The sequence below is a fragment of the Plectropomus leopardus genome, chromosome 2 (genome assembly GCF_026936395.1).
Source record: "Plectropomus leopardus strain MGB_pleo_1.0 chromosome 2, ASM2693639v1, whole genome shotgun sequence".
Classification (NCBI taxonomy): Eukaryota; Metazoa; Chordata; class Actinopteri; order Perciformes; family Serranidae; genus Plectropomus; species Plectropomus leopardus.
Window position 1 is genome coordinate 22,918,537 of NC_142177.1, and position 27,322 is coordinate 22,945,858.

Sequence of the window (27,322 nt, forward strand, 5' to 3'; positions counted from 1 at the left end):
TGTTTAAATGGGCTGAAAAATAAAATAATTTGTCAGTGATCTCTGTTGCTGAGATGAGGATACTGAAACCACTCTGATGTCTATACTCAAAGTATGAGGCCAGAAGGTTGATCAGCTTAGCTCAGAATAAAGACTGGAATCAGGGAGAAACAGCTTGCGTAGTCCCCAAACCAAAATAAGAAAAATCTGATAATAGACTAAATCACTATGTTTGTTTACAACAACTTCCGGGTAGAAAATGCCCACATAACATTTAAAAAAAAAAAAAAGGAAATAGTGCAGAACAAACGCTACCACTATTGGTTAATTTTTAGCCACCAAATAAAATCTATCCATTTAGAATATTCTCACTGCTTTACGTTGCCCTCAGCAAGCCTTTTCCAATAGCCAACTGAAGCCGATGTCTCAAAGTCACCAAACTACTATTGACAAAAACAATCTTACTCGGCAGAACACTAGAGTTGCCGTGAAGTGGAGAAAGTATTCTAAATATAACACACACTGAAACTGATATTGATTTTTTTCAAGTTGGGACTATTTTGGGTGTCTAAAATGTGTTTTGCTGCATCCCCATCCACATAACCACATTGCTTAGCTTCCATGGGGGCAGATTTGCTTTATCAGAAACACCAGCAAAGCAGCACAGTACATAAAATAAGCACAGCAGAAACATCAAATAGATCAGACAACTACATTTAAATATATGTCTTTAAACATTACAATTACTGATTGAAATAAACAAGTTCCCCTTTATCAATCATCTCTGCAAATGAAATCAATTACTAGTTGCCCACCTGATCGTGATTATTGTTGTTAGAGCAGCATCACTGAGATTCTGTGTATACCAGCAGCTCTAACTTTTTCTAATTTACACAGCAAATCCCATCAAACCAATATTTCACATTTGTACATGTCTGCTTTTGTTCAGATCGAACAAATGATATATGATTTCGCCCTGCTTCTAGTCTGTATGCTAGGCCAAGCTAAGTTTCATGCCTGCCGGCTGATGCCTCATATTCAGAGTAGAGACATGAGAGTGGCATTAATCTTCTCCCGGAAAGGAAGCAAACCTAGGCTTATTTCCAAAAAACGTCTGACTATTCTTTTTAATTTGAATGATGAAAACACAATGGTGATGATCATTCCAACAGCATAGTAAACCCCAGGAAAGAGTCCAACACAGTCTTACAGCAATGTAACATCCAACACTGCTGCAACAATGGCAAAAAAAAAATCTGTGTTAGTAACCTGTTTCATCACAAGCAAAGGCATCAAAAAACTAGCAGTTTCCTTAGCAAACCCACAGTCCTCAAAAATTGTTGGATCAAAGTGTTGCCTGTAACCCTCTCCTTGAAATTAGGTGCAAACAGGGCTGGAAAATCAACCATGGAGCCTGTCCACAGCCCTCAGCTCTCTATCTCCTCCTACCTAGCGATTCCATCACAGAGCTCAAGAGTTAATACGGTTGATGCAGTCCTTGCCCGGAGGGGGTAATGAAGTGACTAAAGGCTGACCGTCCCTGACCGGCGACAAGACAGCAGGTGTGAGTGGTCAGGAGCGTGAAAATGTGTGTGTGTGTGTGTGTGTGTGTGTGTATTTGAGAGAGAGAAAGGGAGGGAGAGAGAGCAAGAAAGTGAGTGTGTGTGTGTGTGTGTGTGTGTGTGTGTGTGTGTGTGTGTGTGTACTAAGCTGGCAGAGAATGAACCAGGCACCTAACCACAGGTCCAGATCAATTAGTTGGCCTAATCGGTCTGCTCTCTGTTGGCCATAAATATCCCCTGGTTTACCCCTGTATCTGTCATCTTTACAGCCACAGCACTATCATCTATCAGCCTCGCTCTCTCTTACGTTTTCTTTCTCTTTTCTGCTCTCTCTCCTTTTTTCTTGCACTCTCTCTCCCAATGTCTGTCTATCTGAGCCATCTCTCCTTTACACACTACATTTATGCTCCAGCTTGGTAAACGGTAATCAATGCCTCACAACGGTGGACTGCTTCATCTAAACGATTTTTTCAGGAGGGCTCTGTGTGTGTATGTGTGTGTGTGTGTGTGTGTGTGTGTGTGTGTGTGTGGACAAAGAGATATAGAAAAAGGAGTGACAGTGTGAGACAGTGTGTGATAGAACTTTCACTTGTGCCTACACATCAGTATTAAGAAAGTTTTGCATGAAAGTAAGCCTCTGTTTTTGTATGTCTATGATATTTGTGTGTGTGTGTGTGTGTGTGTGTGTGGTGGAAATGTGTGAAAATGCCTGCCTGGAATTGGCACCGACTCCAGAAGCTCAGAGTAATGCATTCACTTTTGGTACATAAATCACAATCAGCCCATTCTGCCATCTGGGTTACTGCTACATGGCCCTTGTAATGTACACCCTGGTCAGACCACCGGCTGAATAAATGAGTCCAGGATACAAAGCAGATACGTGTCTGTAATGGGCAGTAAGAAGGCAAATGTATTCCTTTTTTTTCCCCCGCATAGAATATATTACATATTACATTCTGCATCACCTTCCAGTGAGAGATTTTTGTGTGTGTGTGCGCAATGTATCTGCATATCTGCCAATCAGCTGATTTCAATTTTTTTTTTGAGGAACCTTGTAAGAAAGAAACACAATGCCTACATGACTATAGTTAAGATGGGTTTAGTATATACAGAAATTGCTGTAAAAGGCCATAACACCAATCTCTGGAGCATTTGCACAACATACAGACATTTTTTTCAGCATGCATTTTAATCAGTCCTTAAATATAAAATTGCAAACTGTCAAACTGTCAACAGTCCGGAACAGTTTTGTGCATCAATATTTTTGATATTTTTACTTCTTGGTAACAATATAAACAGTTAAAAAAAACATTTAAAAAAGCATCCTAAATTAACGTTTTATTACACTCTTAAATAATAAAAAATAAAGTCTCTTTGGGAGACTCTACTTTAAAGCAGGAATTCTTAAATCTGCTGATCTCGACACAAACTGATTTTTATCCTAAACTGTAACCTGCAAAAAAGCAATTTCCCAAACAAAGGGTCAGTAAAGGTCACGGTCCTCACCCAGAGGTCCTGCCTCTTTGCCGGATTCTTGTACAGATCAGCATCTAATTGGAAAATTAAAGTCATTGATTGGCTATTGGGACTAGAGGCATTTCTCTCACTTTCCCAAACACCAATTAGCTCAGGATAAATGATAAACTGAGGCATGCCAGCGGTCTCACAAACACACACAGTTCCCCGTTGCACACACGCTTATACGTGTGCACGCCGATACACACAGTGAAGAACACAGACACCCCGAAGGAGTAAACTTGAGCGTTTCTAACCTCAGCCAAGGTCACTCAGTAATATCCAAGCTTAAAGTGTACTGTAACCCCACGGTCACAAATCATATTCTGTGATATGACGCGCGCACGCGCACACACACACACACACACACACACACACACACACACTCTGCTGTTGGGAATACGCTGTATTTCTTTCACCACAGAGATGAAGTGTCTGCCTCCCTACAAAACAAATATTAAGTTGGGATGGAACGAATTTGATCAATCTTGTAGCCGTGATGTGATGCATGTATTGCAGTACAGTGTCTTTGAGATTACAGAAAAGCTAAATAACGGCACAATGAAGCTTTTTCTCTAATGAGCTACCATTTGTCTGTCCCATCGCTGACTGTCTGAGTTAAACAAACGATACGAAGTAAATTTAAATGTCATGTCTACAAATAATTTGGGTAGTTGCTCATATAAATCAAACACAGAAGAAACTGAAGGCAACAAATCACAATGGAATATTTCAGAAGGAGAGAATTCGAAGAGCTGCTAAAAAAAAATTGGATCTTGTCCAGCAAAATGTGTTAAAGAAACAGAATATAAATTGCTGCTGATGCTAATTTGATCTGTGACTATCCATTAGATGCACGTGTAGATTAAAGCAGATTAAAACACTTAGTATAAATGACTCACCTTAAGTAATTGATAGTAATATGAATATGTGCACAGCATTGATAAACATAATTATAAAAGATAAAGGACTGAGTATTATTATTTGAAACCCTTATTCTTTGTAATGAGACTTTAAATCTGCAACAAATGTATCTATGAAGGATTATCACAAAGCCGGATAAAGGCCAATTTAGTGTTTTGTTTCCTGATTAAAAAAAATGCTTTGATGGTAGTGTGCTTGTAAGTCTGCATTCAGTCATGGCTTTAGTGCACAGTGGCACACATCCAACTTCCCCAAATGCATCCTGCTGGCGCATCAAGTGGCTGCAGTCCTCGGAAAGGCGTCCTACTGTGCAGGAGGTGCGTGCAGTCATTTTACCCCCGTAATTTAATTTAGCAAAGTCTATAGTGTTCTTGCAACAATCCGATTAGCCTGCATATTTATGCTCTTGATTACAGGTAGCTGCAAATTTCGCACATAGGAGTGTTTAAATAAATTTCTATAGCCGTGCCACACGAAATGCATGCGCACACTACTCCTGCTGCCCAAGCTTTCACTGGCGATTTCACTGAAATGTTTGCCATACAGTAAATGCATGCGACATAATTATAATTGTACAGACATATCACAGCTTGTGCAACCTGTCAGACACCATGTCCTTCTTCCCCGTAACCTGCAAAACGTTACTATTCGCCTGTTTGCTGTCTAAATTATTTCCTAGGATCGGCGTACACGTCTAGTCTCCTGCGCAGCGCTCATTACCGACCGCACTAACCCGCCGTTAATTGTGTTACAAGTGGCAACAAGTTAGGGGGTGATGTTCAGCCTTAAAGTAAAGATGAAAAAGGTTCAGTGAAATGCAAAAAACACTGATTCTGCCTCTTCACACACACACACAGACACACACACAAACGCACAAAAATCACCGTGTGTGCATTTATGCAATTCCCCTCTATTGCAGTGCACACAAAACTCCTACAGAGCAATGTCGAAAGGCATTATGCAAGTCCGGCGGAGTTGTATGTTACAAGAACAAGCCACGGCACAGTGAACTTTCCCATTAAATTAAAAAGACTCCCCCAAAGTCCTACCTTTGCTGTCGTGAGGCGGAAACAAATGCCTCGACAAGTTGCAGCGGGATGCGGTGACTGCTATTCAACTTGCTGCTTCCTCCCGGAATGAAAGGTGTACCATCCTCTGTGTGATAGAAAAAAATCAGAGGAAGAGACGCTCTGTCGGTGCGCGCTTGTCTCCCACCGCGCTGCGCGTCTGGAGTCTCCGTTCCGACAAGCGCAGGGAGAGGGACGGCCAAGCCGCTCTCGGCACGGCGCGGTGTGGAAAGCCCCTGGTGGTGATGGAGGGAACCTACAAATGAAGAGGTGGAGGAGAGAGAGAGGGGAAGAGAGAGAGTGTGTAGTCACAGCCACCAATAGAAATAAAAAGAAATAAAGAAGCATTTTGTGTTGACCCTTTAACAGATCCTCTAAATACACGTGGCTTCACCCCGCTGTATTTCTGCATTATTAAAATCATTGCAATTACAGTCAGACTAAACGAATTTGTGCATTCTGAAGCAAAAACAAAAAACAAAGAGTGCTGAAACACAAACTGAATCCATGACTTTTAAAGCTAAAGGCGTTCATGGCTCGGGCAAAAATAAATAATTATTCACTTGCATTCCTCAACTGCATAACTTTACTCTTCAGTGAAATGTATATTTTCCGTGCAGTGTTGCATGTTCATATCTCAATCATTGTTTCTGTCATTACAAAGAGTTAGAGGGGCAGTGGTTTCCAGCTGAGAAAATGTCTCATAAGCTGCATGAAGGATAGAAAACAACAGTAAGAGAGGAAATTAATAAAATGCCTGAGCACAATGGACTGTGATGAAGTACAGAGGTGATATTCAGATGTATTTTGTTTGGTTACTGGACAAGGTTAAACATGTCAAGTATGCCTGCTTCCTTGAAGTGGTTAAGCTGCTAAGTGTGTGTGACAAGAATGTGATAGAGTGACACAAAGAGTGAGCATGATGTTTTCTGCTGCAGATTACCCACCGCCATCACAACCAGCTGGAGTCTCTCAGAGGCTCAGTCAGCAAGGTGAGAAAGGTTAAGAAGCTGATGTACCAAGGATTTTAAAAGCTGCCGTGCAGACGCTGTTTACAGAGAGGTGCTGAACAGAGGAAGAGAGACTCTGAGAGGAGGGAAGAGGAGCAGGTGAGATAGGACGTGAGAGCGAAACAGGGTATGCTCTCGTGTTAATCCCAAGCAAGGACTTCAGGACTGGATGGTTACAAGTCAATAATTGAACTGAATGGTGAGGACTCTTATTGCATTTGGGAACTGACATCAAGTCTACTGTGTTGCTGTTGGATGGTCAGTTTTATCTTATGACCACTCTCTCATTGGTGCTGCTTTTTGTTTGCCTTTAGCATATGTTGTTAGGATTTTAGAGATTGTTTCTGTTGATATAACTGGCTATATCTTCAGTTTGTTGATGGATGCTCCTGCAATAGTTTGATAATTGTAAGGATTACTGAACGGGCCTATGGGCACAGGCCCAGGGGCCTGACGTGTCAGGGGGCCCTGGCCTTCATCCGTAAAATGTTACTCAAATTGCTTGCCAGGAAGAGACACAAAAAACTACAAAGAGATGCAAAGGAACTGCAGAGATATAAAATACCTACAAAAACTGGCAAAACTACACACATTTACCAAGATCAGAGACACAAAACCACAAAAAAAAGCATAACGACTAAAGACAGAAAACAACAAAAAGGCAAAACCTCAGAATTTCTGTGTTTTGTTTGTATAGGAAAGGTGGTGGGGTCTTTAGTTTATCTGTGCCCAGTGTCTTATAGGCCCGTATATGTTGTTTTTCTGGCTATCAAATCCTGCTATTGGCCTTAACCTGACAGCATTTTCCACAGTGCTATATTTTCCCTCGGAGTTAAAGTTCAGTTCCATTCGGTGTTCAAATCAATTGGCCCATTTCCCTTCTGACCCCTGAGGAGTCTGTCAACACATAAATAATAGGGGTTTTTTTTACATGCAGTGGTCAATTTTGTGATTTTGAGCTTTTTTTTAACATCTTAACCATGTTTTCTGTCAGACAAGTGAAAAGAAAACATCCAAAAAACACAAGGTGTTTATTTAAGTTCAGATCTCTGCTCTGGAATTTTATGCATTTTATTAGACAACGCCTTATTTAAACATACATTTAAACATAAGATGTCAGAAACTTTCACAATTAATTGTATTAATGTAGCTTATCCAATGGGGAGGTTTCATGGTGATATTGGTTAAAAGTTTTACCCTATTCACCTTTATTGTCTTATTTTTGGTCTAAAATGTATGATATTTTGCAATGCATGTCTTTAGAGACCAAAAATCTTCCCTACAGTAGCTCTTAATCATCAGAATTTCCTTTTATATTATTTGTTATATTCTGAAGGTTTTTAAACATGGCTTTCTCCATATATCATTCATAGTTTGAATTTTAAAACATTTTATTCTGTAAAACAAAACATTTTTTTTTAAATTGCTGTTTACAGTGTTTTCTGATTTATGGAGTTATAAGAGGTATCCAAAATACACTGAAAACCTTTGACACTAAGGTGTCAGCAAAATGAAACAGGAATTTTGAATCTGGCTTTATCCAGTGTTCAGATTTTTTTTTTTTTGAAATGCAAATCAATTAATTAGAGACAGCTTGCTTTGCATATTTTAACAAACAATTTCAGAAAACTTGTACTCCGAAAAACAATAGTCTTAAGTAACAAACGGAGGGAGTTTCATGGTGGTATCTATATGTTACCCCTCCCCCATTAGGTGTCTCCCCTTAAAAAAAATGTTTCCATACTCTTAGCCATGGCATAACACCTGTTTTGTTTGAAAATTTGTCACTCAAATTTTAATTCCACAAAAGAAGAGAACAGAATTAATTTAATGTGCATATTTAAGCAAAAGGTTTTGTCTTGTAATCATCTTTTCCCTTGCAGCTCAACCTTTGCATTATGCTTCAGTATACTTGCTGTCCCTGGTCATTTTACATAGCCAGCTCCTGGGATGGAAGTGCTGACTAAGGACATGCCTCTTGAATATTACATTTTTCCTCAGCAGCGAGGTGTTGAAACACTGCCCGTGCCTATCGCTCAAGCCCGTAATGGGAACCGGAGACCAGCAGCTACAAACATAAATATCTGTGGATATAGTACTGTAAGACACAACCAGCAGAAGATCAATACAGGGCAGTGTGAGAGAGAGAGTGGGAGAGAGAGGAGTGAGAGACTATGGGTAAAAGGTTCATAGATGGTAACGGTCATGTTACAGGAATACTTTACCGATACAATATTCTGTCTCCCATGTGGAAATGATTTTAAAGGAACTATACCAGTCAGAGGTGACTGAAGCAATCTATTTTCTCCCAATATATTGATGCTCCCCTGCCACAGTTGCTACTGTGTTTATATCCATCTCCTGTTATGATTCTATCCATGCTCTTATTGCTTTTGCCCAGTTCTGATACCAATAGCCTACTAGGTTGCAGCCACTTCAGAGAGACCCAATTGCTTTCTGCATTTGAAGAAAAACAGCGGGTTTGAAATATCCCTTGCTCATAGCCCTACAATATAAATCAACTTGACATGATTACATGTACCGCACAGAGCCGCTACTTGCAGCATTGTAACTGTCAGATTGTGTTGTAATAGCAGGCGCAGTAGGTTGAAAATATTTGGGCTGTAGTTTAAGGCCCTCTCCCCAAATCAGCACCATGGACAGCGCAGTATTTCCAAACAGGAAACTGTAGGAGAGCTGATTTTAAGGTTATTACAAATCAGCACCATGGATAGCTATTTTTCCAAACAGTGGATTGTTGGAAAGCGCTGGTGCAGAGATTAGTCCAAATCAGCACCATGGATAGCTCCTTATTTTCAAACAGGAGATTGTAAAAGAGCGCTGGTGCAGAGATTATTTCAAATCAGCACCATGGACAGCTCCTCATTTCCAAACAGTAGATTAAAAGAGAGGGCTGCTTCAAAGAGTATTCCACATCACCACCACAGACAGCTTTTTATTTCCAAACCGTAGATTACAGAAGAGAGCTGCTCTGATTCCAAATCAGCACTAGAACATTTTCCATTTCCAAATTAAAGACTGGTTAAAAACCACAGACTGCACAAAATAATGGAAGTAAATACCGTGTCGCCAGTCCTTGGTTTGAGGGCCGGTGATTTGAAGCCTCAAGGTTAGCTTTTTAGCCCTGGCCATATCTTTTTATTTTGAAAATAGCTACCAAAACAGATTTGTTCGTTCCTTACTAGGCCGTAAACATGCTTATTTCTGCTGTAAAATTGAACATTTTAACATGGGTGTCTATGGGAATTGACTTGCTTTTGGAGCCAGCCTCAAGTGGCCATACAGGAAACTGCAGTTTTGGGCACTTCCACACTGGCTTGATTTTTCAACCCCAGACGGATGGGGAATGTTGAAAATTCAATTCAAATCAACAGCATCTGCATGTTATTTTCAAATATAAGACTGCAAGCTAGAGTAGCCTCAAAGTTGGTCCCATATCAGAACCATGGACCACTCCTCATTTCTAACTGCAGAGAGGGGGAGAAGTCTGCCTTTAGGGCTTTCTGCCAGAAATCTATTTATGTTAACCCAAACCACGATTTATTTTTCCTAACCTTGCCCAAGAAATCATTTTCTGGCAGAAAGCCCTGAGGGCAAACTCCTCCCAACAGCCCAAGAGTGGGTGAAAGCTTCTTCAAAGCTGATTCCATATCAGCACCATGGGCAGCATGAGTTATTCATGCAATCTCACTCCAGCCAACAGCAGTTCTCTTCCTATAGGCTGACACAGAAAGCCATCTTTACAGCTGTTATAGACAATTGTGACATTTTTATCCTTTTTTAGTGCACTTCCTATGAATGGCCACAGTTTTAAACAAAGAGGTTTAGAAGCATTGTTTAATTGTTATCATCATACATCTCAAATACTTTTTTCAAATGATTTAAGCAAGGGGAGTAAATTAAAATCGCTGTAAGAGGCAGATTAATAAAAAAAACGGTAAGACTGATAACTTTATTTTTGCACAACTTCAACAAAATACTGAAAAATTAGGTTTGATACAGATGCAAAAACAAGGTTAAGCAAGTAAAGAAGCCAGTTGCAGAAGCGAAGACATAAATGTAATGTTGAGAATATAATGCAGACACTTGTTAGATGCCAAGTTCTTCCAAGAAGCATGAAACAACATGAAAAAATGTAGGAACATGAAAAAGAGGGACTAAGAATTTTAGGGATATTTACAACTGTGCCCTTAAAGCTTGCCAAGGTTCAGAAATGAGCCATATTATTTGCTAGCAGCACAACACCAACTCCATCACATTTAAAAATAATAATAATAATATAGATTTGCCCGTGCTGTGTGTCAAATTAGGGGTCCATTGACTCATTGAAGATTCACTCTAGCCATCACAGGGCCATTTCAATTCCATTTAATTCAATCCAATAAACTTTATTTATCCCTGCAGGGAAGTTTCATGGTGGATAAAAATACATTAAAACAACAGACAGACAGACAGACAGACAGACACACACACACACACACACAAACACACTGAATATAAAGAGTTACCGATTCACAATGCACTTGCCTCAACAGCAACAGAACTCCATCCAACATTTACCTACTAACATAAGCTAAAATTAATTTGTATTTAATAATTTCAGTCTTTTCTTCAGACTACAAAGGTACAATCAGCAGCAAACTCCAACAAGGGCTCTATCTTACGCTTGGCGCAAGGCGGCGCAAGGCGGCACAAGGCGGCGCAGCACAAGTGTCATTGCTAGCGTCAGACCAGGCCAGTTGTCATTTTCACGCCTGGTGCCCACGTCCTTTAAATAACAAATGTACTTGAAGTCAAATGCGCAGTCTGTTTCCTGCTATTTAAAGAGGAATTATTCAGATAACAAGATGAGCCTGCATGCGGTTGAGATGTTTGGATATATCAGGTGGAACATCACAATATAGCCCTAAAAGTTGGAGCATTCTTTGTTGCATGTTGTGTGTTGAACAACATTGATATGCATCATGCATGTGTCTGGGACATAAATGAGAGCACATTACAGGACGTAGGACGGCGTGAGGCTGAACTGCGTGTGCAGATGCCAGTTATTCCAAATATGTCAGCAGCAGCACGCGCACTGAGAGATCAGCTGACTCTTCCAGTTTCTGCTTGATTTTTATGCTGAGCGCCGAGCTTTGTTCACCTCCTCCTCACATCATTGTATGCTTTTCTGCAATGTAAGGTCGTTCTGGAGGTTCCAAAAAAATGATGGGACCTGCACCGCCACATCCTCTCATGCCTGCTTTACCTCTGCTGCTTTTAGTGGGTATCTGCTGCTCCTGCAAATTATCTGCTCGCGCGCCTTCACCTCGCACACAAGCAGATCGGTTTCTTCAGCAGAACACTTCACACATCTGTAATTCGCCAAATCCGTCACTTAGATTGGAATCCGCTAATTCCTGACACACCTGGCTTTTAAAGGGAAGGGGAGCTGACACACAGATTGGTTATTTCGGGTTCCAACTAAAACGCGCCCACGACTAATTCAGTCTAAATACAACCCCTCTGCGCTGCACCTGGCACCCAGATTAACCGCCATTTAACTAGCAAAATCGACTTTGGCATGCCCTAAATGCATTTGCGCCATGCCCTTTAGACTATGCACTATAGATCGTCTAAATAGAGCCCCAAGATTCTATTGTCGATAAGATATGGGAGGTTCATTAACACACAAGCAACAAAGGCAATTTAGCCCCAGAGGGGAAACAGAGCTGCTATTATCACACTTTAGTAAATACCTCAGATATGATGGTAGATCAAAATAAGACACTGAAGCTCATACAAAGTGGAGCAAATGTAACCTGGAGCTTCAGTGCCGCTCTTCTCTCTAGCTATACTCTTTATCAGATTCTATCACATCTATCTATAGTTGTACTGGAGTAGTATTTTCTTACGAATGTCAAAGTGAGCTGCAGGCCCTAAGTTAAAATCAACACACCTGCCAGACATACCCCTCTCAGTTTGGAGAGATCAGAGAAGAGCAACCTGAGGCCCAAATCAATAGTGCATCATTCGTTTTTTAATGTGTGGATTTCAAGCCACTGCCTTTTACTTGCAAGCAGTCTCTCTGATGCATTTAAACATGGCTGTTCAGTCCATGGCAGTCCAGGGTTAAGTGGACTTGTCACTATTTTATCTATGAGAGTATATAAAGTTGTAGAATAGAAGCAACTCCTCATATTTTACCTTACCTTGTTTTTTGTGATTCCCAGAAATTTCCTTAATTTCTTCCAGAAAGGTCAACCTCAGATTTGCAAACAAACTATGCCCTAGGTTAATACTGTTATGTCAGTAAAAACAAGTTTATCATTTTGTATGACTGTCACATTTATAGTCTATAGGAAATAATTGCTTATACTCACAAATTAAGAGTGCATATTTGGGTGAACATTTTTATTAGTGACACACAGAATGGAAGCTGCATCAACAACATGACACTGTTTCAAAGCAGATCCGTTACAAAGCATACCTTCATTGGCAGGTGATGCAGGATTTGTCACTGTTTGACTGCAATCCAGTCTTCATTGGTAGCCCTGTTGGGTTCCGTGCTCCTTAAACTACACACTCTAGTAATAGGGGACTTGATTACCTGTAGTATTAAAAGCTGTCTGGGCGGGAGTGCTGGCATCCCATTGGGAGAATCAGGGAAAGCAGGCACACACCACCACTAGCTTTAGCAATATCTTAATCCATGTCGGCACCAATAATAGGATGAAGCAGTCAGAGATCAAATAAGAAAGCCTATCCAGGATGTATGAGTTTGCCAGAACGCTGAGTCAGCATTGAGTAATTGGGTCCCTTGCCTGTGATAGGTACAGATGAGATGTACAGTGAGCTTACTTCACTGATCTTCTTTCTGTCTCCTTATTGTACTGAGAAGGGATTTGGTTTGTTGATAACCATCCTTCTCTCTGCTGTATGGTGTAAAGACCGTAAAGCCCCTCTAGGCAAATTTGTGATACCGGGCTTTATAAAAAAAAAAAACTGACTGAGGAAATAACAACTGTCTCTCTTCAATGCTGCATGTGCAGGCCACCAACATTTTCAACTAATACATGGTATCTTTTTCCAATTAATTCATTGTCTACTGGTGGCTCTATAGAGTGGTTGAAAAGCTGAAGCTCCCACAAGAATTTGGCTTTAAAAATACCAGATGTCTACCAAAGTCAATATTTAGACCATTAATAAAGTGGATAACAAAAATTTACTATGTAAATATATAGTTAAGTAATGCCATCCTGAGTAGAGAATAAAGTCATGCACCCTCTGTGAATGTTGTAATCTGAGTTTTCTGGGTTTATTTGTTGTGGTTGATGGTCTGGCTGCACAAGCATGTTAGCGCATTTGAAGTCCCTAGCTAATTGCCACTGCTCTACACTGCCCTCATACAACCGTTACCGCTGATATTGGGAGGGCAGGGTTGTGGAAGTGTAGTGCCCATCTTCCAGTCCCCCCCTGGTTAACACTGTTAACTCTGTTATCACTGTTGCCATTGGTAACACTGTTCACGCTGATTGCCCCAGCCAGTTCCAAGCATTGTTAGCTCCTAGCCAGCAGCTCAGCCACCTCCATGTTGAGAGCTGACTGTGGACAAACTCTGAGTACTGTATTGAAATCCATTAATGATATTTGATTCTTCATCATAGTGTTGATACGTCTGGTTTCCCATCTGACTATACCAATGCGCATGATAATCAGGCCACTAAACAAGTGAGTGTTGCCTTAAAGTATTTTTTAATTTAGCCTCTGAACTTGATATTAACTTCAATTCATTTGAGGCTATTGTATTAAATCTATCTACATCAACAATAAGCTGCTGTGTTCAGGGAAAGATATTTCACCATGTGATACTCTATAGACCACCAAGACCTCATTGTAAATTTTTAGGAGAGTGTAAAGTACTTATTTCAGCCCTTCTTACTTATTCTGATGAGATTTTAAATGAACCTACCTCCTGCTCTCAAAATTACTCAGGAAAGCAGGATAGTAGTGATCTGCTGTCTCTCTCCTGTCACGTGGTGTCAGATCACTTTCTTATTAAATCTGAAGCAGCACTAGCCTGTCCTTGTAATGTTGGTGTTGATGTATTTACCACTCGCCATATTGGTCCATTAACTTTAACTGCATTTGGTGAGCAATTGCCTGCGGTCCTTGCTTCTTTCACTGCGGCAACGGACCCCGTGCAAAACTGTGCCAGTGACTTAAAAAATGCCTTTTCTAGTGTCCTGGATTCAGTTTCACTTTTTTGCAGCCAAAACAAGACGGTCAAAGAAAAACATCAACTTGGCATCTCTGGCCTGACTCTCCTGCCTATCTGAAATACCTGTTTCCCTTAGAAATAATACATCAGAACTTTCTGATGTTAAATATAGAGTATCTCAGGGCTCTTTTCTTGGCCCTCTTCTTTTCCCTTTTTATATTTCACCTCTTGGCCAAATTCTACACTCAATGTGTTTATGAAGGTTATCCAATCTTGTCTAAAGTAGACCTCCTAGTCTGCTGTGAAAAACTGAATGTCATGAAATTTCCTGCTCCTAGATTTTGATAAAACTGAGATGCTTGTCATTTGCCCTGCTCGATATAGACAGGGTTCCCACACATTTTCATCAACAAAATTTCAAAACCATTCATGACTTTTCAGGGACCCTTAATAAAATGTCCGAGACCGTTCACAATGTAAACACAAAATGAACTGTATAGTATACTTTACTCCAAATGTTAATTAGTGTATGAAAATTACTCTGCAACCTTTTCCAATCTCTAATAGTTGGTTAGGTTCATATTCACTAATATTACTTCGAACTACAGGCAGTTATACACTTCACTACTCAAGCACTTACAGTACATCAGTCTGATTCTGGCTTTCAAGAATGGTAAATGGAAATTATTGTACTATGAGTATATTCTAAATACATCTGATAATAATCTTATTTCTGGATGCAAGTCTGAAAAGCAATGCTGAAACTTAAGAATGTGGGCATACACTTTTTATGCCCTGGGATTGGATGTGGAAAGGTTATCCATGAATAACTGTAATAATTAATTTTATTACAACAAAATTCCATGATTTTTCCAAAACCTTTAATGATTTTTACTAATTTCATAAATTTTCCAGGCCTGAATATGATATTGTGAAATTCCATGATTTTCAAGGTTTTCCATGACCACGGGAACCCTGTATAGACGTCAGGAATAACCTGTATTCTGAGTCTGACTCTGTTGTGGCCCTTAAATCCAGATTTAAAACTCCTAACATTTGATTATTCTTATCCTTCCAGCAGGTCAGTTTCATTCTCAATGAATATATTCAGCCCAGTGTTTGAAAGTCCATGTTTGTCCTGCCAATGATAATACTGTGAATTCTTTGAAAACTGCATCTCTCCAAGCCTTTGTTTGTTTGTGTCCCACAAGCACAACTCTGTGCCTCTCTTTCTCTTCAGTTTCTCCTCCTTGTCCTTCCCCTTAACCCAGGTTTCTCTATGCTCTTCATCCCCCCAGATGTCTGTTCCTCGTTTTAAATGTCCTCCGTATCTTAGTCAAGCGTCTCAGAACAGAGGGTGTTATATACTGTATAGAAAGCCCCCTAAGGCAAATTCGTGATTTGTGATGTTGGGCTTTATAAATAAAAAGTACTTGAAGCAAGTGTTTTGATTAATGACTTTGATAAAAACAATGACTAACAAGGAGAGTCAGTACAGCACAACAAAAGTGGTCACAGTTATTATTCACAATCACTTAAGCATGGATGGATTACTGAATGGGCCTGCCAGGAACAGGCCTGGGGGCCCACCCTGGCCTTCATCTGCAAAATGTCACTGAAATAACTGTAACATGTACCAACTCAGAAAAGACTCTAAATGACCACGAAGAGCTGCAAAGAAACTGCAAGGACGCACACACAAAAAGACATGAAATTACATCAAAGAGACAAAAAAATCACAAAAAGATGCATAATGACTACAAAAAGATGCAAAAACAACAACAAAAAAGAGGCAAAACCACAAAGTCTGTGTGTCATTATCCTATCAAGGATTGGTGATGAATCCTTTTGCATATCAGTGCCCAGGGGCCTATTGTCCCATGCAGTCAAGTGTTTAAAATTCAAAATATGAATAGTTTCTGTTTTTTTTAGCCCCCACACAACAGAAAGGGCTAAAAAGTAAACATCAGTATCTATGTCAAATAATAAAGATGTAAAAAAATAAATAAATAATATTAAAAAATCCACTAAGTGCACATGATAGTCACAACTCCATGCATGAGTAGGCATATACCATGTGACAGTTTCTTAAATCTGGCTTTGGAGCAAGATTCACAGCTGGCACAACATCTTTGCCCATATATCAATGCAGCATTGTTGTCCACAAATCAATACGACAATTCATAGAGCAGCACTGTCCCAGCGTTTCACTCAGGCTACAGGCAAGCTCAGTTATCTCGCCCATTTTGACAGACATCTGAAGTCTATCAGCTCCTATCTCTCTGTTCATCTTCCACAGCATGTGGGTAGAAAAGACTTTTAGATGTCACAGAGACACCCGTAGCCCACAGCTAGATCACAGTAACCCAGCAGGGGTTGTAAAGTACCACGACTTGATAATCTGTGCTGATTTGATCCTATCTTCTTGCAGGCAGTGGGATCTCCTTCAAAGAAACCCTGCCAGTTGAAACTATCTGCTGATTCTGTGCCACTGCAACTCTTTCACATCCATTCACTCACCGAAACAACGGCGAAGCAAAACATCAGCCTGAAACAATGCTCTGAGGCACAGTGAATGAGAAATGAGACAATCAAGAAGTTGCACAGATAATGGAAAAATGAGAAGTGAGGTATGATTCTTCTCATCAGATTTAATGTTAATGTTAAACATACATTATGGAGCAGCAACCAGACTGACTCAATGCTAAGCAGTCCAGGAGGCCTAAAAATAGTCTCTCATATTTACCACATTAATCTTTCTCTGCGCCCCTCGGAGACATTATATTGGGGGATAAAATCCAGTTATTTTCCCAAAGAGAGTTTCTTTAGTCGTATAATATTACCAAAGCATTGCATTACATTGTGTGTGTGTGTGTGTGTGTGTGTATGTGAGAGAGAGAGAGAGAGAGAGAGAGAGAGAGAGAGAGAAAGGAGAAGGGGTTGTTTGTAACACAGAGGCAATTTATTGCATGCCAGTCTATTTCAGAGATCTTAAGAATGTGTAACAAGGAAAAATCATCATTTTGTGTTCATAACACAATTCTAGAGCCACAGTTAACAAATGGAGAGAGTGTAATATTCCACCATACTTATATTAAGCTTGTGCAAACTGTTAGGCATTTATGTATTAGGACCACATATGCCACACACCATAAGTATGTAGATCCATACTGAATTTCAGTCGTTCTTGATTCTTTCTGTAAATCCCCACATACTTTGTGTGAGTACTTCCATTTTGCAGTAACTTGGAGGCTCTTTACAAATTTAACCCATCATTTAATAGCAGTAGCTCAAGGCTGTAAACCTGAATCTGAAAAATGTTCGTGTATTAGTCTTGGAATATTGGGATTGTATTGTTGAATATACCGAAAGGGAGCATAAGTCAAGGCCTGTCGAGCACATCATCTTAACCCGAGACAACATAAAGAGCTCAAGTTTTATTTTCCTTTCATAAAAGTTGTATAGCAACTAACCAAGGCCTTAGCAATAAAAGGACTACAGTATTAACCTCTGTGGACCTATCATTGAAACTGGCTGATTTTTTTGGAAGTGCAAGACTCTCATGCCTCTTAACAGACCCTATGGAGCTCTCTAACTATTTGCAGTATTTATGTATTCAGTTTTAGATTTAGATTTTTGCTCTTCTAACTCAAAGATCAGTCTAGTTTGATAAAAAAATGTTCTTAGATGAAGTTAAAGTGTTGTACTTATGTAGGAATGTAATCTTTCTGAAACACTGTCAGTTGTGTCAGACAAAAACTTGAAAGGTATACTACGTAGGATTTGTCACCCAGTATCACCAGCAAAAGTGAAAGTAAAAGTCAATCCTTTTTGTGCACTTGGCATTTCGCTTCACTATATTTGTGCTTTTTCTGTCCGACGTTTTTGTAGCTTCCTCTTGCATGAATACTGTTTATGGTCTTGCACATGGTTGCATCCTTTTTATAAACTCCTGACCTCACCTGAGCGTTGTGCCTGAGAACGTCTCGAAAACAGCAAAATAACATGAAAAGAAGAAAGAACAGGCAGAGGGCAGAGTCCCTGCTCATATATACACCTCCACACACTTTCAGTGATGATTGGGAGGGATTATTTTTTTTTATATGTCTGTTATTGTTTAAGAAAAAATCCTGCATTGCATACCAACAAACAAATAACCTTTTGTCACAGCCATGGCTGCGCTTAATGTTTCCCACTTCCATGTGTCTTCTGTGCTCCCCGTCTCTCATACCCCTTTTCCACCAATATGACATGGGTTCAGGTCCAGTTCTCGCTCATAATTTTAAATCGTTCAGAGCTTTTTCACCATAAGTAAACTGGTTCAGAACTGGAAAAGTTGGTTCCCAACTGGAACTAAGAAAAGTAGCAGGTTTTCCTTCATCTGAAGTGACCTGAACATCAACATGAAGACATTAGTGGGCATGTCATATTCTACAGGTTAGAAAAAGGGGTCTTGCACTTAACAGTCTTTTGCATCTTTTTATCATTAATAGTTGGTCTATGCTTATTTTTTGGATGAAATAATATCTGTACTAAAAGAACAAAACCTTACAGGTTATCATTGTGATCTGCCATCTGTTTACTTCCACTGTGCTTTTTGCAACACTTTCTGTTGGTGAAGCATTCTTGATTACTATAGTTAAGCTCAAAATTGGTGAAAACACAGGCTGGTTCACTAGACAGGACCGAGGTTCCAAGAATACTAACTGAAACTGCTTCAGGAACCAGAGCTATAATTTGGTGGAAATGGTGTATCTGTATCTGACCTCTCTCTCTCTCTTCTGGTTCTGGGTCCCTGCTCAACCTTCAGGCCCGCCATCAATCTGCTCATCACTAATCTTCCTCTCCCAGTTCCCTGCTCTTCCAACACACCTGGCTACAATCAACTCATCTCTCCAGCATGTCAACCCTGGCTCTTGTGCTGCTCTCCACTGAAAGTCGGAAGACAATAATTCTGTGTTGGCTTTTCCGACTTCCGATCTACAAACTCATGGAAACTCATGTTTGTTTGGCTAGCCTCTGAACATCAGAGGCGTGTGCTGAGGACCTACATGAGCTACCACAGCACCAGACACTCCACCTCCCATAGAAAATGTTTTGGTAATTTTTAATAGGCTACATGCAAATTAATTAATGCAGCTAAAAGAGATGGGAGGAGTAGTCTTGCAGGATACTACATGCTCACAAAGACTTCTATCAAACACGAATCAACTGAATGGAAATGGAAATGCCATACAAAGTTGTTATAGCACATTTCACAACACAAACACTACATAAAAGTAAAGATTGATGAATTGCTGTGACATCAATTGCGACCGTCTCCGTCTTCATGGATGTTGCCCGAGTTTCCGATTTGGAATCCCGACTTTTACAAGTTCAAGGTTTTTTTTTCCCCGGAGTTCCAAGTACAATGCAATGCAGTATACTCCCGCTCTGTGCCAATTAACTGTCTCAATTCTCAAGTACTGTGATAGTCAACTATTTCAGGTCTTGCATGTCTAGGTAATTGTATGAATAATACTTCTGTTGTTTCCTAGCTTGGCTGCCTGCGCTACCCCTGTGCAACGTCAATCTGCCGACATCACTCACACTACTACAGCCTGGTCTGCCATCCATGATTGCTCTTCTGCTCTGTGCCTTACCTAACCATCTTCTACTCTCCACTCACCCAGCATTCCTTTCTGACCTGCTATAAACATCCTTAAACTTTGGGGTCAACACAAAGCCACTGACTCCAATTCAGCCTCTGTTTTATTTCTCCTTGATCCTCACAGCCTTCAGCATGGTCAATCATTGAGTTTTATTTGATCATCTTGATCTAAATAGGGAAGCAAAACCTTGCACTCTACTGTTTCAAGTGCTAATAAATATATAACTTAAGAAAAAGCTGTTCTTCTCCCCACTCATTAATGTTGCAAAGTTACAGTTCTGTTCTTTGTCTGTAAGCTCCTTTTACTCTCTTCTATGCTGATGACACTCTGCCGCCTGTCAATCCTAATTATTGCTCAGCTCTCTCCATCTTTGAGTCCATATCTCCATGCTTTTAAAAGCTCTTAAAAGTGTGGAGACACGCATTACATGGATCCTGCTAATAATGTTATTTTCTTTCTTACTTCCAAGATATTTCAGACATTACTTCTCCAATGGCGTAATATCAGGATCTTAAATTAGTTTACCTATGTCTGACACATGACATGCTGATGCCGTCCCTACAGAATACAGTCAGGTCTTCTCTGCGCTGTTCATCTCTGTGTGGGTTGTTTGGAAAGATTGAGTTTCCTCCATCTTTCTGGCTACCCTGCACCCTGCTCCATCAAGCTTGCTGCTCTGACATCTGTCACAGGAGGTTATATCTCCCAAACCATGTCAACTAATCCCAATACCCAAGTACCTGGAATTTTTTACATGAAATGATATAAACTGCTGATATAGGACTTGTTTCACAGAGCTTCATTTACTGGATTTACTTCTCTGTACCAAGACAGGAATTTCACCGCCGGCCACAACAGCCATGTTCTTCATTGCCCCTGTGTGGCCTTAATTCTCTTCTGAAAATCGTATGCCTTTCAGCCATTGTGTCCTTGGTGACCCGCTCTGACTGTTTTCCTCCTCCCTGCCCAGCCTCTCTGCCCTCTCCTCTTAAGTCGGACATGGAATGAAAGTACATGTATTTGATTGTTCAAAAATAATGTATACATGAGTGCTTTCATGAATAGTCACGCTGAGCTGGATTCTGGAACAAACTGGACTGTCCGTAAATGTGGAGCAATGTTTGACTATACCGCTCAGTTATTAACAGCACCGCACTCTTTGAGGCTCAGAGCATACTCAGGGCACAGATGGACCACCAAATGCGATGAAAGATAAACTTAACTATTTGTTCATTTGTATTGAACAGTACTCTCATTTAAGTGTGAAGCATCAGATTGGATTCACTAATGCATCCCTACTAAACCCTTGTAGTGTGATCACTAAAAATGCAAGTGTGAAAGTGTTTAATACAGAATGTTATTGATTGTGTTGTGAATGTTTGTACTTTTTTTCCCACAAGGGACAGTCCCATTCATATATATCTTGACTGCATCTTGATGATGTTAAAACTTTAAATGTTAACATGTGGTCTTGTCCCTACAATTATGAAATTCCAGGCTTGGTCTGTACCCATTTTAAAGGACTTTTGAATTGATGCTCCACAGAATGCGGCCAATTACATTTCTATTGATGGGAAGTAATTCCATGGTCGTATTTTGTATGTATGTTGTGTCACTGTCTGTCCCTTTTTTGACTGGCCCTTTTCCAAAATATAGCTCCTAATTCACCATCAGCCTTTCAGGAGTGTTTTGGTTTTTGTTTTTATTTATTTCTAAAAAGAGATAGATAGAACATGGGCAGAGTCTGGAACTGTTCCTGACACTATAAGCCCCCTTATAGTGTCAGGAACATTTGTATGGCTTTACAAATAAACATTACTTGCCTTAACACTGAAACACACACGCTAAGATCTGAACAGGTTGGATTTGTTTTAGTTTTTGTTTGTGTTTTATACAAAAAAGATATTTGTCTCTAAATACAGCTTCAGTTTGATTTCTTTTCAGCTTTCAGCTCAACATTCCAATTCAAGCTTCTTGAATTTTAATATTTTTCTGGTTTCACTTCTCCTTTATTACACAGTAAACCTAAAAGTATTGGGTTGTGGACATTAAAGAACACCATTTTGGGCTTTGGAAAACAATGATCCACATTCTTCACCAATAACTAAATGTTTAATTGAGAAAATAATCTTTAATGAAAACTTAAGCTGGAGCCCCAACTCAACTGAATGTCTTATTATATAATACAATGTACAGACAATATTTTTTATTTGACTCCATATCTCCATATCTCGATTTTAACTGCAGATCTGCATTGTTCAATAGCTGAAATCATTTTGAGATGGGTTCCCGCATTTTAAATCACTCTGAGATACTCTGAAAACAACTGTGGTGTGGTGTGGTGTGTGTGTGTGTTTGTGTGTTTGTGTGTGTGTGTGTGTGCATGCGTGTGTATGTGTCTGGCGGTCATACTGTCTTGTGTGACTTGGAGCAGTTGACCTTAAACCTTTCCCATGTTGGTTTTGATTTGTATCAAATGACTTCAGTCTGAATGTTGCTGTGTGCATTTTAGCCCATAATTGCTTGTATTGAACATTTAACATCAATGTAACACTTTTTTTTCTCCACCAAGAGAAAAACACTTCCTTTTAGCCAAACAACATTGTTCTTCATTCCCACACAACAGCCGGTGTTATGTCTGACAGTTAAGTCTGGCTTATTGTCCAAATGTATTTGAATGTGCTTAAGATCATCCACCAACAACTCTGGTAACACTGACTGTGCAGTAATACTCATGTTAGTACTTCTAAAAGGCTCACACCCTTCTGCTGACTTTGGCTCACTCTGTTTTTTTTAAGATGTATTCATTCTTAAATGTCATATCTGGATGAGCATCAAAAAAGAATCACATCCAAAGCTTCGTTCTACACAGCAGGCAACGTTAACAGAGTTGAGTTGTCTTGATAGCAGCGGAAAGTGTTGTATCAGATACATTACAAGAATAATGCTTTACAGTACTTAAAGTAATGTTATGTCTCTCATCCAATCAAAATCCAAAGTACAAAATGTGGTATAATGTATAGAATATCATGAAATGATTGTGCCAGCTAAAGGAAAGTTGTTAATCTCAGAGACAGGTTTCAAACAGGACACGGCTAAATATGTTGTTATGACAGCTAATTACTGCTATCAGGGTAGTACCCTAAAGCCTTAATTTCAATTTTTAATTGACTACTAAATAATGGGTATACCTGTGCCTGATTTGTGGATGCATTGCTTTATATTTCTGGTGTTAAAAAAAGTGGATCCTAACGTTGACTTTCATCCATTCTATGAAAAACCTTCTCCTTGCTGACCACTGCAGTGAAGGGGCCTCCGCTGCATGTCCTCTGTGTTACAGAAGTGGAGCCATTTGATTTGACACAAGGTCATAGAGAGTTGTGATTGACATGCACGACTACTGCCTTTGCCACGGAGGGGTCTGTCCTGGCAGCACCTCCCTCTCTACGCACCTCAGATGGCGATCAGTCATTCACGAGTTCGCTTCCACGCGACAGCCTGACATGAGCAGGCAACCTGATAGATTGACTGGAGGAGAGATGGAGAGACTTTTTAAAATATTTGCCACTGACTAACAGCCAAGCCACACAGGATGTTGTTGAGAGAGATGGACATAACAGATATGGAAGAAAGAAAGAAAATATTTTTTGTTTTTGCAAGATTTTTTAGTTTTACAACTGTAATTGTTAAAATTCAAAATCTGATTTATTTTTTTACTTCTTTTCTAAAACACAGCATGTCAGTAAAATGGTATTTACCAATGTACTCATCAAAAAAGTCATATTATTATTATTATTTTGCAGAGTCTTAGAGTCACTGTTGTTGAGACTTATGCAGCCACCCCAATACAATGAAGCTACATGAAATCTATTTTTTGTGGAAGTACAGGAAAATTTAATTGTTTCCCCTGTTTTGTCTTTTCAGTAACAGACCTTAATACTCACGGTAATCCACTGTCCTTGCTGTGACCAGCTGTCCTGGTAAAAAGTATAATTGTCACCTTGTTAATGGTGATTATAGACAGTATAAAATCTGTTATACTGTTCAACAAAAGCACGTTTCTGCTGCAAGACATTGTTGATGGGATTTAAAAAATAATGTACCACAACCCAGTTATATTTTCCTTCAACTGCTGTTGTGGAAAGTTCAGTGTCGAAACTATACTTAAAAACTAAAACTTGGGCTGGTTACTTTTTAGGGTTTAAGGTCTGCTGTGTAAGATTCAAGGGGATTTAGTGGCATCTAGAGGTGAGGACTGCAGATTGCAACTAGCTGAAACTTCTCCATGTTAAACTTCTTTTCGTGTTCATTATTCGGGGGGTTTTCACCAGGACAAATGGATCTGGGGTCTCATTGATAAACATTCTGTCTGGAAATAAAGCTAGCAACAGCTCTCGTGCAATCATTACGCTCCATATCCTCACTATTAGCCCCAATCACACACAGTCTAAGATCACCATAACAAAACTTAAATTAATAAATGAAATGTGCTAATCTATCAAACTTTCATCTTGCAATGGTATTCCAGGGCAGGGGACACCACTGATCATTTTGACAAGCTGTGAAACAATTAGTGTGATTGCTGTAAACTGCTATGACACTCAGCTGTTGCTGTGATTCATCCTAAAGAACCACTGATCTGCGGGTTCATGAACATTCACAGGGTGCTTTGCATTGACCATTTCTGGTTAAATGTAGGCATGCAGACAGCGAGATATGAGGCAGATCCACCTGCAGACAAGTTGATTTGGGATTTATAAAAGTAAATTGCGGACTTGCAGGCATACGCATGGTTTTATAAATCAAAATATGTTTTGGCACATGCCAGTTTAGTCCTTATGTACACTTTAAGTATTAATCCTACACGCTGTTTTATAAATGAGGCCTCAGGTGATTAAAAGCGGTAGCAACCCTGAATAAAGCTGTTTCAGGATACAAATCAGTTTCTTTGCTGCTGTTAGGCACATTAGAGACGGGCTGCCAGTCCAGCGCATGCTAATGTGTGCTCACCTTCTTTTTTACTGTGAGTCGAACTCTTCAGAGGTCTCTTTCTCCAAAACAAACAGACCCAGGAATTAAACTGGAAAGAGACACTGAATGAAGCAGTTTCACATTTTAAAAGAACTGTTTTTCTGATGCTGCTCTTCGTGAAAGAGCTTCTAACAATGATGGCCAAAGCAAAAACACAAATGGCTCCATCCAGAGCCATTTTTTTGTTTGTTCATTCTTGACTACTGTTTCATTATGGTGGTGCAACATGTCGATCTCTGTGGACACGGAATTGCCCCCTATGTAGATAAAAAGGGCTCATTCTAAGGTAAGGAAAACACAAAGACTCCTTTTTTCAGGTGATTACACAATAAAGAAAACACTTTTATGTATTTCATTTTGCCAATATAACCCCCTAAATCCTAAACACTGGACCTTTCAATTAAAAAATATGTTTGTTTTTCTGAGTTTTCTGTTTATTTGTAATGTCCTAACAGCATAAAGATGAATTCATAAGATTAACAACAGCAATTTATTTCTACCATCAAGAGCAATACCAATAAGAACTTTCCCCCTAGCATAACTATTATATATGCAGCACATCAGCATCAAATAATATTTTGCATAGACATACATATGATTTCCTACCTTTGAGCCTTTATGTGGTGTTAAGGTCCTTAAGGCACTGGCCACCTCCTATCTCTTAATAATGAAATGTGGCATAAAAAGTAATTATAAAAGCTGAGCCATTACTCCTTTTTTCCAAGGGTTTAGAACATTTGCATGAAATCACATATATGAGAGAGAAAATGATGGCAAGGCAGTTTTCACATTTCACTTCCAACGAGTCATGCTGCAGTATTATATGGCAATTACAGACATGGTTCACCTCTATTGGCTTAGCCATAAAGTTCTAATTCCCATATAGTAGTGATTAATTTGATTTTCTGAAGCTTTAAGGGGAGCTTGGGCCCATAACATATTTAATTTTTTATGGGTTAAGACAAGAAAATCAACTTCAAAAGCAGCAAAAAAAAAAAAAAAAAAAGAAAAAAAATCCTAACAACTGATACCACTTGACATCTTTTCCATAATCAGTATGTCATTTATAAATTATGTCAAGCACAACAAACCTAACTGGACAAATAAAAACCCATATACCACGGTATAAGATTCCAATAAAAAGTCACGTGAGCTAATGACAACACTGCAGCTTGTTTTGTATGCACAGTAGCTGAAAGCTAAGTGCGCTATTAAAGTTGTTTGTGGTGCCATTACTGGCCTGTCTCTGAGACTGGCATGTTATGAAGTTAATGTTGATGGTGGTGATTCAGAATCTGCTGACCGCAAAAGGATCTGAGGTGGATCAATACAGACTGCATGTATGTAAATGCAGTCATTAAATCTTTATCCAGTTACTGTAGGTGTTTTTCCAGAAATATGCAGTAGCTGTAGTGAAGGACAAAAGACAAAGAATTTTCATGAGTAAGGAAGGAAGAAAGTGTCCCTTTTGGTTTCGGGGGACAGTTGGTGTCATTCTTTGATCTAAACGTAAGGAACATTTTTGGATGACAATGCAGAGGTGATTAAGTGAAGTTAAGCACATGACAACATCTGCTGCTGTTGAATGCAAATCGGCTGTTGTCCCATTTACACTATGCAGAATCAGTATGAGTATGGCATTGCATTCTCATTAACTAAGTCCTCATCTGTATGATGGAAATAGGGACAGAATGCATGAGCACATTTAATCAGAAAGCCCTGTAGTATCCCCGAAGCCTAAACATTAGGTACCTATGCAGCTTGCATAGTAATATTCCCATTCTGTTATTGCATTTGACCTCAGGTACAGTGCTTTCTACTCTGTGTTTCATAGTCTGATAGTCAGTGTTTGAAGTTTAAAAAAGCGAGGACACTTGCAGAAGTAGAAATGTTGACTGCACTACACTATCTGACCTCAATTACTCTCTCCATAGATAAAATAAGAGCCATTAGATTATTCTACTTCCATTTAACACAAGTCTGAAATCAGGGCCTTTTCTGGACTGCCAGCCCAAATCTGCATTTTGGCATATCAATAGTGACTTAAAAGGCTCAATAAAAACCACAAGAAATGTTAATTGGGCAAATACAGTAAGATCCAAACCACTTTTGGAGATGGTTTAAAATGTAATTCCAAATCAGATTTCTACAAAGGGGTCTCAGTCCGGACGTATGTGGTGCACCATGTACACCACCATGTAGCAAATCTTGCATTTCATTCTTTTTTTGCTCCGCGTCAGATGCCATGTTTGTTCTGCCTAATTTGCTCACCTAAAGCTGTTGCTCTTCTTCCGTCATACTTCCTCATGCTGATACAACTTGTCTCGCTGGTAGTATCAGCTGCAAGTGTTGAGCTTAGGCT

At 39.6% G+C, this 27,322-nt stretch overlaps 1 protein-coding gene across 1 annotated transcript in view; it reads right to left on the reverse strand.

Annotated features, from left to right (window-relative positions):
- Positions 1-27,322, reverse strand: part of cdh22 (cadherin 22) — a 315,121-nt gene that overhangs the window by 203,095 nt on the left and 84,704 nt on the right. Inside the window, exon 4 of the mRNA XM_042495051.2 lies at positions 5,030-5,303. The gene's annotated coding sequence lies outside the window, so the exon portion shown is untranslated. The remainder of the gene's footprint in view (positions 1-5,029; positions 5,304-27,322) is intronic.